The sequence below is a fragment of the Lissotriton vulgaris genome, chromosome 2_1, assembly GCF_964263255.1.
Source record: "Lissotriton vulgaris chromosome 2_1, aLisVul1.2, whole genome shotgun sequence".
Classification (NCBI taxonomy): Eukaryota; Metazoa; Chordata; class Amphibia; order Caudata; family Salamandridae; genus Lissotriton; species Lissotriton vulgaris.
In genome coordinates, this window is record NC_141687.1 from 772,699,045 (window position 1) to 772,713,696 (window position 14,652).

The following is a 14,652-nucleotide window of genomic DNA, read 5'->3' on the forward strand; positions in this document are numbered from 1 at the left end:
TGCTGTTCCCATTCCAAATCCACAAGCCACAAGCCACTGAAACCACTATCCTAATAAGCAAGTATGTCATCCCCCACAAAGGACTCATTAGCACGGTTGCAGAATAATATTTCTCCATTTACACACAAACAGCAGACCGTGCTAATAGGATGCAAAATGCTTCCCCACCCTATCTCCTAACAAATTACTTAAAATACTAGGAACCAGAAAGATGTACACAAAAAATTGTTATGCTATCCGAGAAATTTTAAAAGCAGGATTAATCAGACCACAATTTACCAACCTTAAACTTTAATTTCATAGCCCCCCCCCCCCCCTTCACCGGGGCGTAGCTGCGACAGTTGTCGTAGTCATGTCATATATCGATTTATTTTGCTTCTTAAGAAAGATATGCGATATCCCCTGATGTGTTCTGATAGTATTGTATGTTTAATGAGAAGAAATACAGTTCAGACTGAAAATATTTAGTACGCGAGTTTGCTCTGGACAACCATAAGTAACACTGAAACAACAAGTAAAGTAGTAAAGAAAGAGAGAACGAAGTCAAGGTGGGAAAGACAGGGCAAGAGTAAGAGAGGAATTAGGTCAGCTATTGGAAAGAAGAAAATAATGAAGAGGGGAGTCTGAGAGAGAAAGAGAGTGAGGGCCAGAAAGAAACAACCAGACGATGGACAGAAGAAACAAGTCCGGTATTGAGAAATTCACCGCCGTAGCCCGGCTAGTGCAGGAAGCCAGTCAACCTGTGTTGGGACGGGGGCGGGGCTACAAAAAGACAGGAAGCAGACGGGAGCCTACCCCGCGCAGCCAGCCGGAAGTTAGCGTGTGAGCTAGCAGGGCTCCCGTGCTCGTGGAGAGCCCCACCTGTTGCTGCTGGGGAGGGAGGGTGTGTGTGTGTGTGTCCCCTGATCCATTGGGACTGTGAACAGCATGCCAGAATTGGAGCGCGTGTTCACGCGCGCGACCGGATCCGATTCCGGTATGCTACGCGTGCCCGTCTCCTGGGAAGCAGAGCCGGTGACTATAGGTCTCGCGGCGAGACAGCGCTTTGCGCTGTAATCGCCAGGGCGAGACCTAAAAAGGTGGCGAAGACAAGTATTTCATAAGGGGTACGCAGCCTATGGTCAAGAAGTCCTGATATGGTTGAAGCCACAGATTCCTTTCAAGCTGGCAAGAAAATGATACACGGGTAGGTAGGTATTTGTGGTCGGGAAACTTAATGGGGTTAATGTGATGCTTGGGGAATTATATGCTCCAAAGGTGGGCCAATCGGAATTCTATGCATCCCTCTCTAACATTTTGAACAACTGGCAGCATATACCTTAAATATTATGAGCCGGTTTAAATGAAGTGATAAACGTTCACAGATCACTTGCATCCCCATCTCCCACGCTGCCCAGTAATCAAAATGACTTTGATAGATAACAGCAACACTGGCAGAAACTTCAAACCCACAATAAGAGTACTCTTTTAACAAAAGTAAATACATGTATTACCCTCAGTGAATGACCTTCACACTAGGCTCGATGACTTCTTCTGCTAAGGAAGTATGATTGAGTATTTGAGGAAAGCGCTTCTCCAACATTAACCCTCTACATTCAGAGCATTAATGGGGTAGGCAACCAACCTCAATATCCAAATGGTAATTACAAGTATCTGATCTAAAAGATGCAACCTATAAACAATATTAAGAAACACTAGGGAAGAAACAGCAGTAAACACAAGCAAAACATCCACCAGACCAGTGGAAAGAGATCTGCTCACAATAATGATTATCTCAATAAAAAACAATGGGAAAATGTAAAACAGTACATAGAGAATTGATGACTTTAGAAGAGCCAATAAAGCCTTGAGCAGAAAAAGCTAACAAATCCAGCTTTCTCAAAGTGGACACAGGCCAGGAAAGAACATGTCACTAAATTAGAAAGACTGTGGTATACAGGTTGTAGGGAATATTTGATGAGCATTCAGGGTGAAGCTGACAAAGCAGACATATTACTAGCCAAGACGTTCAGGGCAGAGAAATCCTGTCCCCACAACCGCAACAATCACCCCCCCAAAAAATAGGCACAAACAATAGAACCAAGCAGACACTACCTATGTTGCTATGAAAATTATGCAATAAAAAGAAAAGAAAAAAAACTCAGATCAAGGCCTTGATGAAAGCAAAAGTACATTTCTTGAAAAAGTTAAACTTCCAAAGGTGGATCCGGAGCGTCAATTAATATCAGAACAAGAGATAAGAGAAGACATTACTAATAGTGCAGGCAATAAGATTCCAGAGACAGATGTCCATCCAGCCAAATTCTATTGAGATTATCAAGCAATACTGATACCCAAGCTGCTGGAATGATCGACTGCATCATAAGAAAAGGGTCACATACCAGAGACCACAAGCGAAGATGTGTTGATATCCTTACTTAAGCTGAGGCAGAGCCCTAAGGATATAGCATCATATCTCCTTTTATCAATGTTAAACGGGGATTATAACATTTTAAGTAAATTAATTGCTAGAAGGCTCTTCTCCCTAATACACCAAAAATGTAATGGAGGCGGTACCTCAAGCATACCCATATTGGTTCATTTTAACATTAGATATAGCGAAAGCATTTGATGCACTAATGTGGAGCTATCTGTTCCATGTCTTGCATGCATTTGGCACCGGAAGGCCTGTTCCACACTAGACCAACCGCTAGTGTTACAGTTGGCAGATCATCTACCACAAAAAATAAAAAAACACCTGTGGGTAATTTGTATGGGATATATCCCATACTAATTGACCTTGTGCTAGAACTGCTAGAAGCCTTTCCCACAGCAATTAGAAATTGGGGGAGGGGGGGAAGGGTTTCAAAAATTCTGCTAGAAAAAGGTATGAGAACAAAGAGCGAAGTTCCTGGGTGGGTATTGAGGTCAGGTGAGTGGTCAATGGAGGGGTGTCATGCTTCATCATCATCGGGCAGCTCTTCATTGGGCCGGTGCTGCAATGCCCCACAGGCCTTCGAGGAGACTCTTTGCCAGAGATCTTTTCTTTTTGCCGATGTGAGGTGCACGAGTGAGTGGCAAAAACATTTGGAGCTTCTGGGGGAGGCAAGGACAAAATGGTGAGGGGCGATCCTTGTCACGCAGCGGAATGTGTTGAGCACAAGAGGGTGGCAACAGCTGGGATCGGCACAATGAATGCGTGGGGAGCACGGGATCAGCCCAGCTACACATATCACCCCTGTTGTGAGCCCAACAACACACGCCAGTGTGTGCAGGGAAGGCAAACAAGGCTCGGCGGGAGCGGAAGCACAGGGAGGGAAGGGTTGACTAACCCAGCTCTATGCTTTGGTGAGTGGAAGCACATCAGAACAGCCAGTGAATGTTTCTAGCAGGGGTGGGTTTAGTTAAAGGAGAGGCAGCTCAGCTGCTGGGGCAGGTGGATGCCGAAGTCAAGGTGGTGAAGACCAGACTCGCGAGGGCCAAGGAGTGTTAGCCTCGCGCATGGGAGTTGGTACAAAGCACAGGTTGGACAACCAAGTCCTGGCTTAGAGTAGAAACCGAGGATACCCATCCCACATAGGAATGATACAGAACCCACAAATTGCAATCTGGGCTTACGCAGGAATGGAAACAGAGCACAGGGAGGGAGATAGATGGGAGGAACTCCGCTACCAGCAGTGGTGAAAGTGGTGAAACGTTATGGACTTCGGGGCACGAAAAGTATAAATAGGGAACCCAGAAAGGGGCCCTATTTTGGTACAGAGCAAAGAGAACAATCAAGCACTACCGTCATGAAACATCGAATTTGGAGCCGGATGACAGCCCAGCCTCAGAGCAGGCTGGGAGCCTAACCTACACAAGGGCAGCACAGACAGGGTAACCCCAGCTCTGTGACCATGAAGTGGCATTTAGATTCAAGTGGCGGAACAGATCCCTTTCAACAAGTCAGTCCCACACATCGCACTGGTTGTGTTCCTGGCGTCGGACTGGTCTCAGGTACAGAAGGGGAACCGTTGTAGCGAGAGCAGAGGAGGCTGGACTCCGCCCTGCACTTGGCTTCGTAGAAACAGTGTAAGGCCTAGGCTAAAGCAGGGGGAACACTGGTGAACTGGACTAGACAGAGGGACCGAAAACTAGTCGCAGAGAATGAAGTGTCCTGCCAGTGTACAGACCGGGTGGCTACAGGCATTTTAGCGCACCACAAACACTGCTGTGGGGTGGAGTCGTTAAACTGACTCACTGAGCCAGACCTGCAGAGGCAGTAACATAGTCAGTCACAGTGTAAAGAGTCGGCATTTTTGAGAATAACTGAAGCCCACCCACAGACAGAAAGCGTACCCGTGCAGCAGCGGAGTGCTGAAACTGGGCATGTGCACTTACCAGGATCCCGCAGCCAATAAACAACTGACAAGAGAGGCTACTGCCTTGGCCCTGTCCTCCCCGTGACCCCGTGCTACAGGCAGCTGGTGATGTAAAATGGTAGGGCGTAAAGCAAGCGCGAAAGTGAAAGGAGGACCGCGCTGCAACCGATCTCATGTCTTTATGGGGCCAGTGTTTAAACACATGGCCCCATAAAGATAAGAAATAGTTTACGATGAACGGAAAGCAGGCGAGGCAGTCCAAGTGGGACGGCACAAAAAGCCAAAGAGAGCCAACACACACAGCTCTTTTCCAATGGCTGGCCACCGTTTAGCATAAAAGGTGACTCCAGCCAATGGAAATGAGGGGCAGGGCTTAAAGCCCTTTTGTAACTCTTCTGCAATAAATCTCGCCGAGCGAGCTGCGCATGCCCGCAGCAACCCTAGGCGAGACCTAAAAAACATGGAGGACGTTTTTAGACAAACCAAGAAAAAAATTTGTGACATAATTAGTGACAGACACGTGCAACATCAATCACATTTCACAACATAAAAGGCTTGACGAAAATCACAGAGTTCCATCTTTTTTAGATTTCAATGTAGTTTAACTACCACCCTATATTAGCTTCACAATTGTTTTAGATAGGGGGATTGACTCAAGACGTGAAATAGCTTTACGTTGACGTTTCGACCCAGGATGTATGTGTTATTGTAAAAACATCACAGAGGGTCTTCATCAGGACTGGCAGTAAAGCATATAGGCAGCAGTTCTGCATCAGAACCCCCAACAACCAATGTTTGCATCATCAATGGACCCTCTCGGGTGTTGGCAACAACCATACTACTCAACAGGATTCGGATTCCCACAAGGCCCACAGCCTTTTTTATTCCGAGGCAGGGGCAGAGGAAGATGAAGGCAAAAACCAAGATGAAATACTAGAGTGCAATGGGAGGACCAAACCTCCAATACAGTGGGTGCACGGAGGAAAGGGAGGGGGAACAGACCAACAACGAGCAGAGAATAACAAACATTGTAAATCTCAGAGACTATTCAATCTCGAAGGATGAGGAATCCATCCTCTCCAAATGACTTGGGTTTGTCCCCACACCTACCAATGATCCCTTCGCCTTGAAAGTGGAACGTGCACAGTTCTTTAGAAAAATCAAACTTAGGGATTTCTTTGGTGATGCCCACAATGAACAAGAGGAAAATACCAAAACAGGCTTTAGAAAAAACTCCCCCTTCTCACCACCAACCCAGAATATCCTATGCCACATACAAGCATTCGAACAGGCAGTCCTAAAGGAAATCGAGGTGATTGATTTCAACACCACCAAAGGGTTTCAAAACCTGAGGAAAGGAGCGATAACAGCACTCTGGAAACTCAAAACCAACACGAACTTGGGCAGCAAGCCGGCAGACAAAGGCGGGCCATGGTCCTCATGAACCAGACAATGTACCAAGAAGAGTGCAATCGACTGCTGTCTGATATAACCAGCTATGAGGTGTACCAGAGGGAACCGACAGCCCGTCTTATGAATAAGATAAGAATGGTTGATGAAGGACTGACCAACGACTGGATTACCAGACATGAGGCAGAATTTACCAAAGACAACCCCAGGGCACCGAGGTTACACACCCTACCAAAAATTTACAAAGGCAAGATGCCTCCACTAGAAAGACCAATTGTTTCAGGCATCGGATCCATCTTGGAACTTCTTTCGCAATTTTGCAACTGGTTACTGAGACCAATTGTACAGAGGTAGTCGTCATACCTAAGGGACACGAAAAATGTACTCTCACCTACGCGACTAGTTAACATCACAAATGACCTCTTCATAACGATTGATATAGAGGCGCTCTACACCAGCATCCCTCAGACGCACTTTTGCTGTGGTGGAACAGATCCTTTTGAACTTAGATTGAGAGTTTATGACTCCGAGACATTTCATTATGGAATGCGCAGAGGTGGCACTAACTGAGAACTACTTCGAATTTGAGGAGGTCATATACCACCAGATCAAGGACATGTCCATGGGCAGCACCTTGGCCCCCAGCATGGCGTGCCTTTATGTACACCAGTTTGAGGAGGACCAAATCTTTAATCAAAATAACCCCTTGCAGCACAACTCAAAACCTGAAAGCGCTATATAGATGACTTATTCATCGTATGGCATGGGAGCCTAAAGGTCGCAACAGCTTTTGTGCAACAGCTTTAGTTCAATGGTTTAATACCACGGATGAGCACCTCAGATTCACCCATTCTATCAATAAAAACCACGTTATCTTCCTGGATCTTGACATTACAATGACAACAGAAGGCATCTGTACTAAAGTACATAACAAACCAACTGATGAGAACAGTTTACTTTTATATGAGAACTACCACCCAAGGGCTTTGCAGCAAAAACCTGCCAATCGGTCAATTTCTCAGAGTACGGAGAAACTGTTCTAGTATAGAAACATTCGACGAGCAAGCAGAACTCAAAAGGAAGCTCCTGGATCGTCACTACCCGAAAACAATTGTCAGAAAGGCGAGAAAAATGGCTAGAAACAACCATCGGGAACCCCTTTTGGAAACTACACCTAAAGAGAAAACAGAGAGTGGTATATGTAACCACATACACTCCAGTATTGAATAAAGTCCAGAGTATCATACGGAAGATGTGGCATATTTTAAACAGTGCACAAAAACAATGGGCACCCCCACTTTTCGCATTTAAAAGGAGCAGAAGCCTACGCGATGACTTGGTCCATGCAAAAACACAGTCCCAAGAAGGAGCAGAACAAACTATGTGGAACCATCAGAGACCCGTAGGACAATTCCCATGTGGGAGTTGTATGACTTGCGCACTGACGTACACTACTAAAGAAGTTAACATAGGCACAAATAGCCCATAGAAGCTGAAGGATTTCAGCAATTGCAACACTGAGAATGTGGTGTATTTACTGAAGTGTCCGTGTGATCTCATGTATGTGGGAATGACCACTAGGAAAGTGAAGACCTATATCAATGAGCACCGGAGCATTATCCACTGTAAAAAGTCGAACCACAAATTAACAAGACATTTCTAGGAGAAAAATCATCAAGACTGCAAATTGAAATGAGTGGTCCTGGAAGTGATAAGGAAACAAAAGACGTGTCAGTAAGAATCTACATATTAGAGAACGATGGGTATACAGCCTTCGCAGAAACTGGTCCAATGACCAAATTCAGTGGGTGAAGATAGGACGAGAAGAGCACCCCCAATATTTTTGCCTCTTCACTAGATGAATTCTCAACCACCTCCTATGTCTGCCTTAACTTACTGTACTTTGATGAACGTTTTTGCCTTCACATTACTGACCTTATGTAAAGATCTATGCTCCTCCAATAACCAATACAGTTTGGTCGGACCAAATTGAACAATAAACCCATTCTACACTTACTGCTGTTGCAGATCCTTTCAGTGTAGATCCTTAAGCCATATAGGATCATTCACAAAAGTAGAGCTCTTCACAACAACGGCCACTTTCATCTGGCATTTCACTGGGTCCCAACACTTTTCTGGGAACCACTTGTTTGCATCAGGGTTATTACAAAAATTAGCTAGTGTTACCAAGACATAATCAAGCTATTGCGGGTAAGTTTAAAGTGCACGCTGGTACTGACTACCAGGACATTCCCAACACCCTCGGTGCACCACTTGGTTGCATCAGTCCACCTACAAACTCAGTATATGTTACCATGACATGAAGGAACTATCCAGTGCAACTTTAAAGTACACAGTGGTACTGACTTTCGGTACCTTCCCAACACTCACTGTGTACCTCTTGTTTGGCATAAATGGATTGCTATTACTAAATCAGCACATTTTACCATGATACGATTGACTCATCGAGAGCACCTCCAAAGTGCCCATTTGTACTGATGACCAGAACCTCCCGGCGCCTTTATTATTATTTTTATTCTCTCATTGTTTAGGCTTGCAGAGGAACGCCTGATTTGGCCTTGGTTCTACAAATTTACATATCAGAACGAGGACCAGACAACGCCGGACCTCTGTAGACGGATCGGTACACATGAGCGGGATCCATGCCTACGTCCGCTATGGGCTCTGCCCCTGACCACGTCCCGAACCAGGCTTTCCCCTGTTCAGCAGCTACTTTTATTTAGACCTTGGATCTCGGCGAGTGTAGAATGAGACGTTAACCATTCTGTTACGAGCAAGCCAGGTGATCAGGTATACCCCGCACTGGCGCACATAGGGACACTGGAGTCTACGATCTTGCAGGCAATTAAAAATCAATCATGGCGGCTTTCCCACCACTTACTTAATTGGTAACACTATATAAACCTTGCCACTCTCCCAGTTCAGATACCGATGGTGAGGAGAGATGGACACAGGTGCTACGGCGGAAGGCGCACCTTGATACAGTAAGAGAGTGCATGGAACGTGTGGCGATAGTGTAGATGCGCATGCTCTAAAATACAGACCTTGTATATTCTATGTATATTTTACCATGGCTACTTCTGTTTTGTTTTTAACCCTACAGGGTCTAACTAAAGGGGCCTTCCCTCCATTCCTCCCCCCCATGGAGCCGGTAGGTTAAGGCTCTTGGGTAAGGTATGAGAGATAATGCCTCATTTTCTATTGCCTGTGCACAGATGATTGACACTTGTCAAACACATATAGCCACGCATGTTATTTCTTGTGATTGTGGTTTCGAATAAGTTATTTGTAAGTGACTAAGCCAGCCACGTATGGCTCTCCTGTGCTTTTCTTTCGTTTTTTCCCTACAGGCAGATTGCGAGCCCTTTTGAAGTGGAGAGTGACAAAGGTCACCCCACCCAGTGGTATCTCCTTATCACGAGTTTGGCAAGGACGGAGCCCGCTAATGACAGGGCCTGATGAATGCTGCATACCCCTTTGGGACACCAGGCAGAAACATGGTGACCCTATTCACTACGGTGAGGGGGACAATAAATTTCCCCGCTTCACCGTTCACGTTAATACCATACAGTTGCCCATTTCATTAAAATTAATCTGACAACTGTAATGGTTTTTAAATCACATTCACTCCTCACGGGCCCTCACTTAGTTTAGAAGTGCATCCCTGTCAGGTGTATGCCCGCCCTCTATCAAACCGAATTTTTTAGAGTGAGAGGACTGCCGATGATGAAGCATGACACCAGATGGTGTGTGACGCCAGTCCTGCACTTTTTGTGAGATGTCCACACTCAATTTAATTTTAAACACCTTAAGGTCACTTCCCTGGGAGCAGCCCCACTTGTGGTGAACAATTTGTGTTGGAGGCTGGTGTGCTCCTAGTGCCCTGTGCATCTAGCTCCCTTTTCCAGTTAGCAGCTGGGGTTAGTGTGGCTTATACATTATACCGGGGCAGACATGTTTCTCAACGAATGTCACCGCTGACAGATGTGCAGATGGAAGGATTACTGGACTTTGGACTGCCCTGGCAATTTGACTCTATAAAATACCTGGTAGTTCAAGTAGATCATGAAAAGGTTGCCTTGTTTGGAGGGAACCTGGGTAAATGGTTTTCGTACATTCGCCAGTCTCTACCCATTTGTGCCAGCTTGCCGCTGTCACCAATGGGCAAGATTGCAAATTCTAAAATGCTAGTGCTGCTAGCCTTCTGTATTTCTTCGTGGCCCTCCCATTGGTCGGAAGTCCTTCTTTAAGGGACTGCAAGGTCTGTTGACAAAACAGATATGGGGCAATGTTAGGCAAAGAGTAGGCTTTGGAGAAGGATGGTTTAGGCTCTCTGAATTATGAGTTGTATTACACAAAGGCCCAGCTACAATGGCAGATGCTGTGGCTGGCTCGTGATCCGCAACTGAAATACTTGAGTGTTCTACACAAACTGGATGGACGACGTGAGTGGCTACATGCGCGGTTCACACCCTACATCCCACGTCTCCGCCATGCCGCATTGTGCATGCTTGTGGGTGACATACAGGACTCGGGAGAGGGAGGACACTGGGATTTGCATGAGGGCAGACGTGATGTCTGATAAAGGTCTCTGTGCCTTCGAGGAGTTGGCATTAGAATATGGACTATACCCACAATAATTCCTGCTCTACTCCGCCCTCAGGGCCGTGCCAAGGAAGAAGTGGGGTTCCGAAAGGGATCCCCCCTCCTCCCCCCATCACTGTGGGCCCCATTGGCTGCAGTACTAAATGGAGGGGGTTGCTCCAAGGCCATCACATACAGCTATGCCACACTGCAGCAGCATTATGCCAGGGAGAACGGATCATTGAGTGATTGGTGGAGGGTGACACTGAAAGTTGACATTTCGGTTAAGGTGTGGTCCTGTTGCCTGCAATTGGTTAGACAGGGGACACGGAGTGCACAGTTCAGACTTATCCAGTTTCAATACCTGCATCATGTGTACCTAACCCCCAAAATGAATTGGGCAGGTGTACCCAAAGGTGGTTAGTGAATGCCCTACGTGTGCTGCAGGGGAGGCAAATTTTCACACCTATCACAGTACGTGACCACACCATATCTCCTATCTAGCAGGAAGTCACACAGACGGTGACAGAAATAAAAAGGATGCTGATTTCCCCCGGACCCACTCCGATGCCTCCTTTATATATGTGGTTCCAGAATTTGCCGTTAATGCTAGTGAATTGTGGTATAACAATGGTGGTATGTTGAAGTGTGTGGGCCGTGGCTGAACTGGCAGCACACAAAAGGCTGCGCATCAGGGGTGGGAGGGAAAAGCCATTACATTGCTGGGATACCTGCGTGGATATATTAGAGACACACTTGGAAGAACATCCTCCATGAAGATGTTATGAAGCCAGATCGGGCAGTTGGTAGGACAGGGGTGACATTTATCTTGCTGGACCATTTATTGTACGAAGATGCATGGAAGTGCCTTACCTACATTGGAAATAAGGGGATAAACTGCTATATTGCGACATCAGGGTAGAAATGGGGGCCGACCTGGAGTAGTGGGGCAAGCAGGACACATGTAAGATTGTTGATCTTGTTTGGTGTTCATTGCACCATGCATATTGAGAACTGAAACTGTAACTGACCTCCCTCCTCAGATCCGGAGCACTATTGTTATATGTGCTATGTCGATTTGTTCTATTGATGAAACTAAAACATTCAATAAAAAAACCTTTTTTTAATACACTTTCATATCCTAATTGATGTATACTACTATAGTCTTGGTTGACACATTTTGATTGAAAGTTGATGTGTGCCTCTAAGCCACATCCCAATCATTAAGTTTACTTGTGGCAAGGTTGGAAAGAATATATTATGTCAGAAAGAAGCACAACCAACAGTATTAACTAAAGAGTGTAGAGTCCAGTTTTTAAGGCCTTTCTGAAAGCTCGCAGCTCATGTGTGGCTCGCTAAGATGGAAGGCTGTTCCATAAACTAACAGCACCAACGGAAAAGGCTCTGCTAACTATTCGCTTTCACCAAAATTTTGGAACATCCTTCAAAGTCTTCTCAGCAGAATCAATAGGCATCTACGAATAGAATGCTGAAAGTTCCGCGGGAGATGTAATGGTCTAAGTCCATGAAGGGCCTTATTCACACAGAAGAGAGCTTTGAACATTAACATCTAAGGCAAAGGAAGTATAAGTAGTGCATCAAGAGCACCCGACACAGAGGAAAGGAGAGGACATTGTAATGGAAGTTGGTAGCAGAAGACACCCAACGCAGAAGAAAGGAGAAGACATTGTAATGCTAGTCTGGCAGGTATGGTAAAGCAGGTTTAAAATATACACTGGAGAACACAAAAATAAATAGTTACAATAATCCAGTCTACTTTGTATGCTCAACTGTATTACCAGAGGGAGAGTAGGAGCTGGGAGGAGCAGTAGAATGTTGCGTAACACATGCAACAAAGAAAAGGAGTATGACAACTTACAGCCGAGAATGTGGTCATCATAAAGATGGAAATCAAAATTCCAAACTGAGGTTGAAAGAGAAGGCATGCAGTTCCAAGACGTCTCTCAAAGGTCTGAGGGAAACCAGTGTAAAGAACTGTTGTGTGAACAGCACAATATCTCCATTTTGACACCACTGAATTTTAAGGATTTTTTGGACATCAAGGAGAGGACATCATGCATTGAACGAAGGCATCAAAATGATGATACATTGGAGTAGGAGCTACGTCATCAAGCAAGATGGCTGCTTAGGCTCCCAGCTCCGCCGACCTCCGTAACCCGCCACGATATCCTGTACGCTATCCTGACTTTACGCCCAGTCTCTGTGTGCATGAACTGTTCCACACTCCGATGGTGAAATCCGGATACTTTTATCGGCTTGTTTGACGAAGTTCCATCAAGTTGAAGTTTGCGGCCTACTCCAGCGGTGAAGCCGGGGCCTGGAGTACTTTCACAACCAGGCTGCAGTGCAACAACATCGGCCAGGAGGATTGGGCTGGGTCCGGTCAACCGGAGTGGAGGCTTTAATTCAGCCCGAAATTGACAGCGATTGTTTCCATCGCTCAGCATCGACCGAGGGGTGAGTCAGCTTGCTGCTGGCTGCGGGTGGGGGCCCCCGTCCCGTTTCACGTCTCCGGGGTTCAGGGTCTCTGGCCTGCGGCCTTCACCGGGTTGACCGCGGCTGCGGACGAAGACTGGTCGCCCCTCGCAATTGCACTTTCGTGGTCCTGTCTGTACCCCCAGAGGATGCCAGATTCACCCGGGGAGGTGATTGTAACCGATGTTGGGCATGAAACTATGAATCGAGCGGTAAATGAGCCATCACTGAGGTCAATACTGGCAGAACTTTGGGCATTTCGCTCACATGTGGATACTTTGGTGAGCAAATTGGACACGCGCTTATCTGCGATGCTCCGGACGGAACCGGGCCTGGCCCCATCGTTGGATCCGGAATCTACAGCCATTCATACCACGGCCATTTTGATTCCGTGCGAGAGCCCTGTGAGGAAACAGGCATTGGATCCATCGGAGGGTGCCCTGGGAGATTGCGTTCCCGAGGATGTCATGGTATTGCTGAACCTTCCACCACCACCGGCTTTGGAGATATCAGGCGCGCGCCCCCCCCCCCCCCTCCCCCCGGAGACTTTTGTTTGTGACTCTCCATTTCCTTTGTGGTCATCTTCTCCTTTCCTGGTGATGCTGCGACTCCTGTGCAAGACACATTGGGACTGTTCAACTAGGAGGGAGAGTCCGTCTGCGTCTACAGTTCCTGTGGACTCACTGCCTGCCGGTAGCCATGGACTGCTTTCTGATGACTCTCTGCCTCTTTATTGCTTCTTCTTGTGCCTTTGGGTCTCGATGGGAAGGGTTCGTGTTCTGGTTCGGAAGGGCCAAGGTTGAGATCAACTGGGTCGGGAAAGGTTGGCACGGTGTCTATAAATGTTGGATTTGTAATTGTTTGCTCTGAGAGGCTGGGCGGTGTCACACAGTCCCCCCTACTTTCATCTATACTGTTGTCTTAAACTTGTCCTTATAATGATAGGGGGTGGCAGTCCAGGTGGGGGGTCTAAAGGGGCCGGGAGCCCACACGGATACGCCCTCCTCCGTTTTTTCTCCTACCTTTGGGGTTTTAGTTATTAGGGGCGACAGGCACGCTGCTAGTGGGGTCAGGCTGCAGGGTGTGGGGTTGGAGGTTTTTTTTTTATTTTGCCTTTTTTATTTTCTATGGCCTTTCTTTCTTTCTTCCCCTTTTTAAGGATCAGTATAGCTATGAATCAACTAGACTCTTATTGGGTGCTCATATTTCGTGCTGATGCTCTTATGATACCCTGACTTCCGGGTGGGCGGGCTCTGAGTGCCGGAGCAATATGGAATGTAAATTTTGTTATCTTTCGTACAGGTCTCAATGCTCTGGCGCCACTTTTCCATTATAGTGGTTACTTCATGCAAATCCTGTTTTTACCCTGTCCCCCGCATACTGTTTGACTGTATAGCACCTGATCCTCTCGTATAAAATATAAAATGAAACCTCTGTCTCATCCTGGAACCCATCTGTGCATTCTAAATACAATTCTTATCCTGAACCGCTGCCGGGCCTCGGGATTGTCGGCTGATGAGCCGTTTTATATGGTGATATTTGAGATTTTAATTTTCTTAGCGGCCGGCCCCCGCGGTTGTAGGCCCATACTTGTATTTTTATTGAATGCTACAATAAAGGTTTTCAAAAAATATAATAATAATGATGAGACATTGTATTATTGATAGACCTGCCCAACTGAGTGTCATCATTCATGAAATCAGCTGGTCCAAATGACAAGTAGAGATTAAACAAATTTGGGCTCAGAGAAAATCCTTGAGGGACACCTTGACCCAAAACCTCGAAATGTGACTGATAAGGT

General features: G+C 46.3%; 1 protein-coding gene across 6 annotated transcripts in view; it reads right to left on the reverse strand.

Annotated features, from left to right (window-relative positions):
- TLK1 (tousled like kinase 1) overlaps positions 1 to 14,652 on the reverse strand; it is an 877,117-nt gene that overhangs the window by 701,741 nt on the left and 160,724 nt on the right. The gene's annotated exons all lie outside the window — the stretch shown is intronic.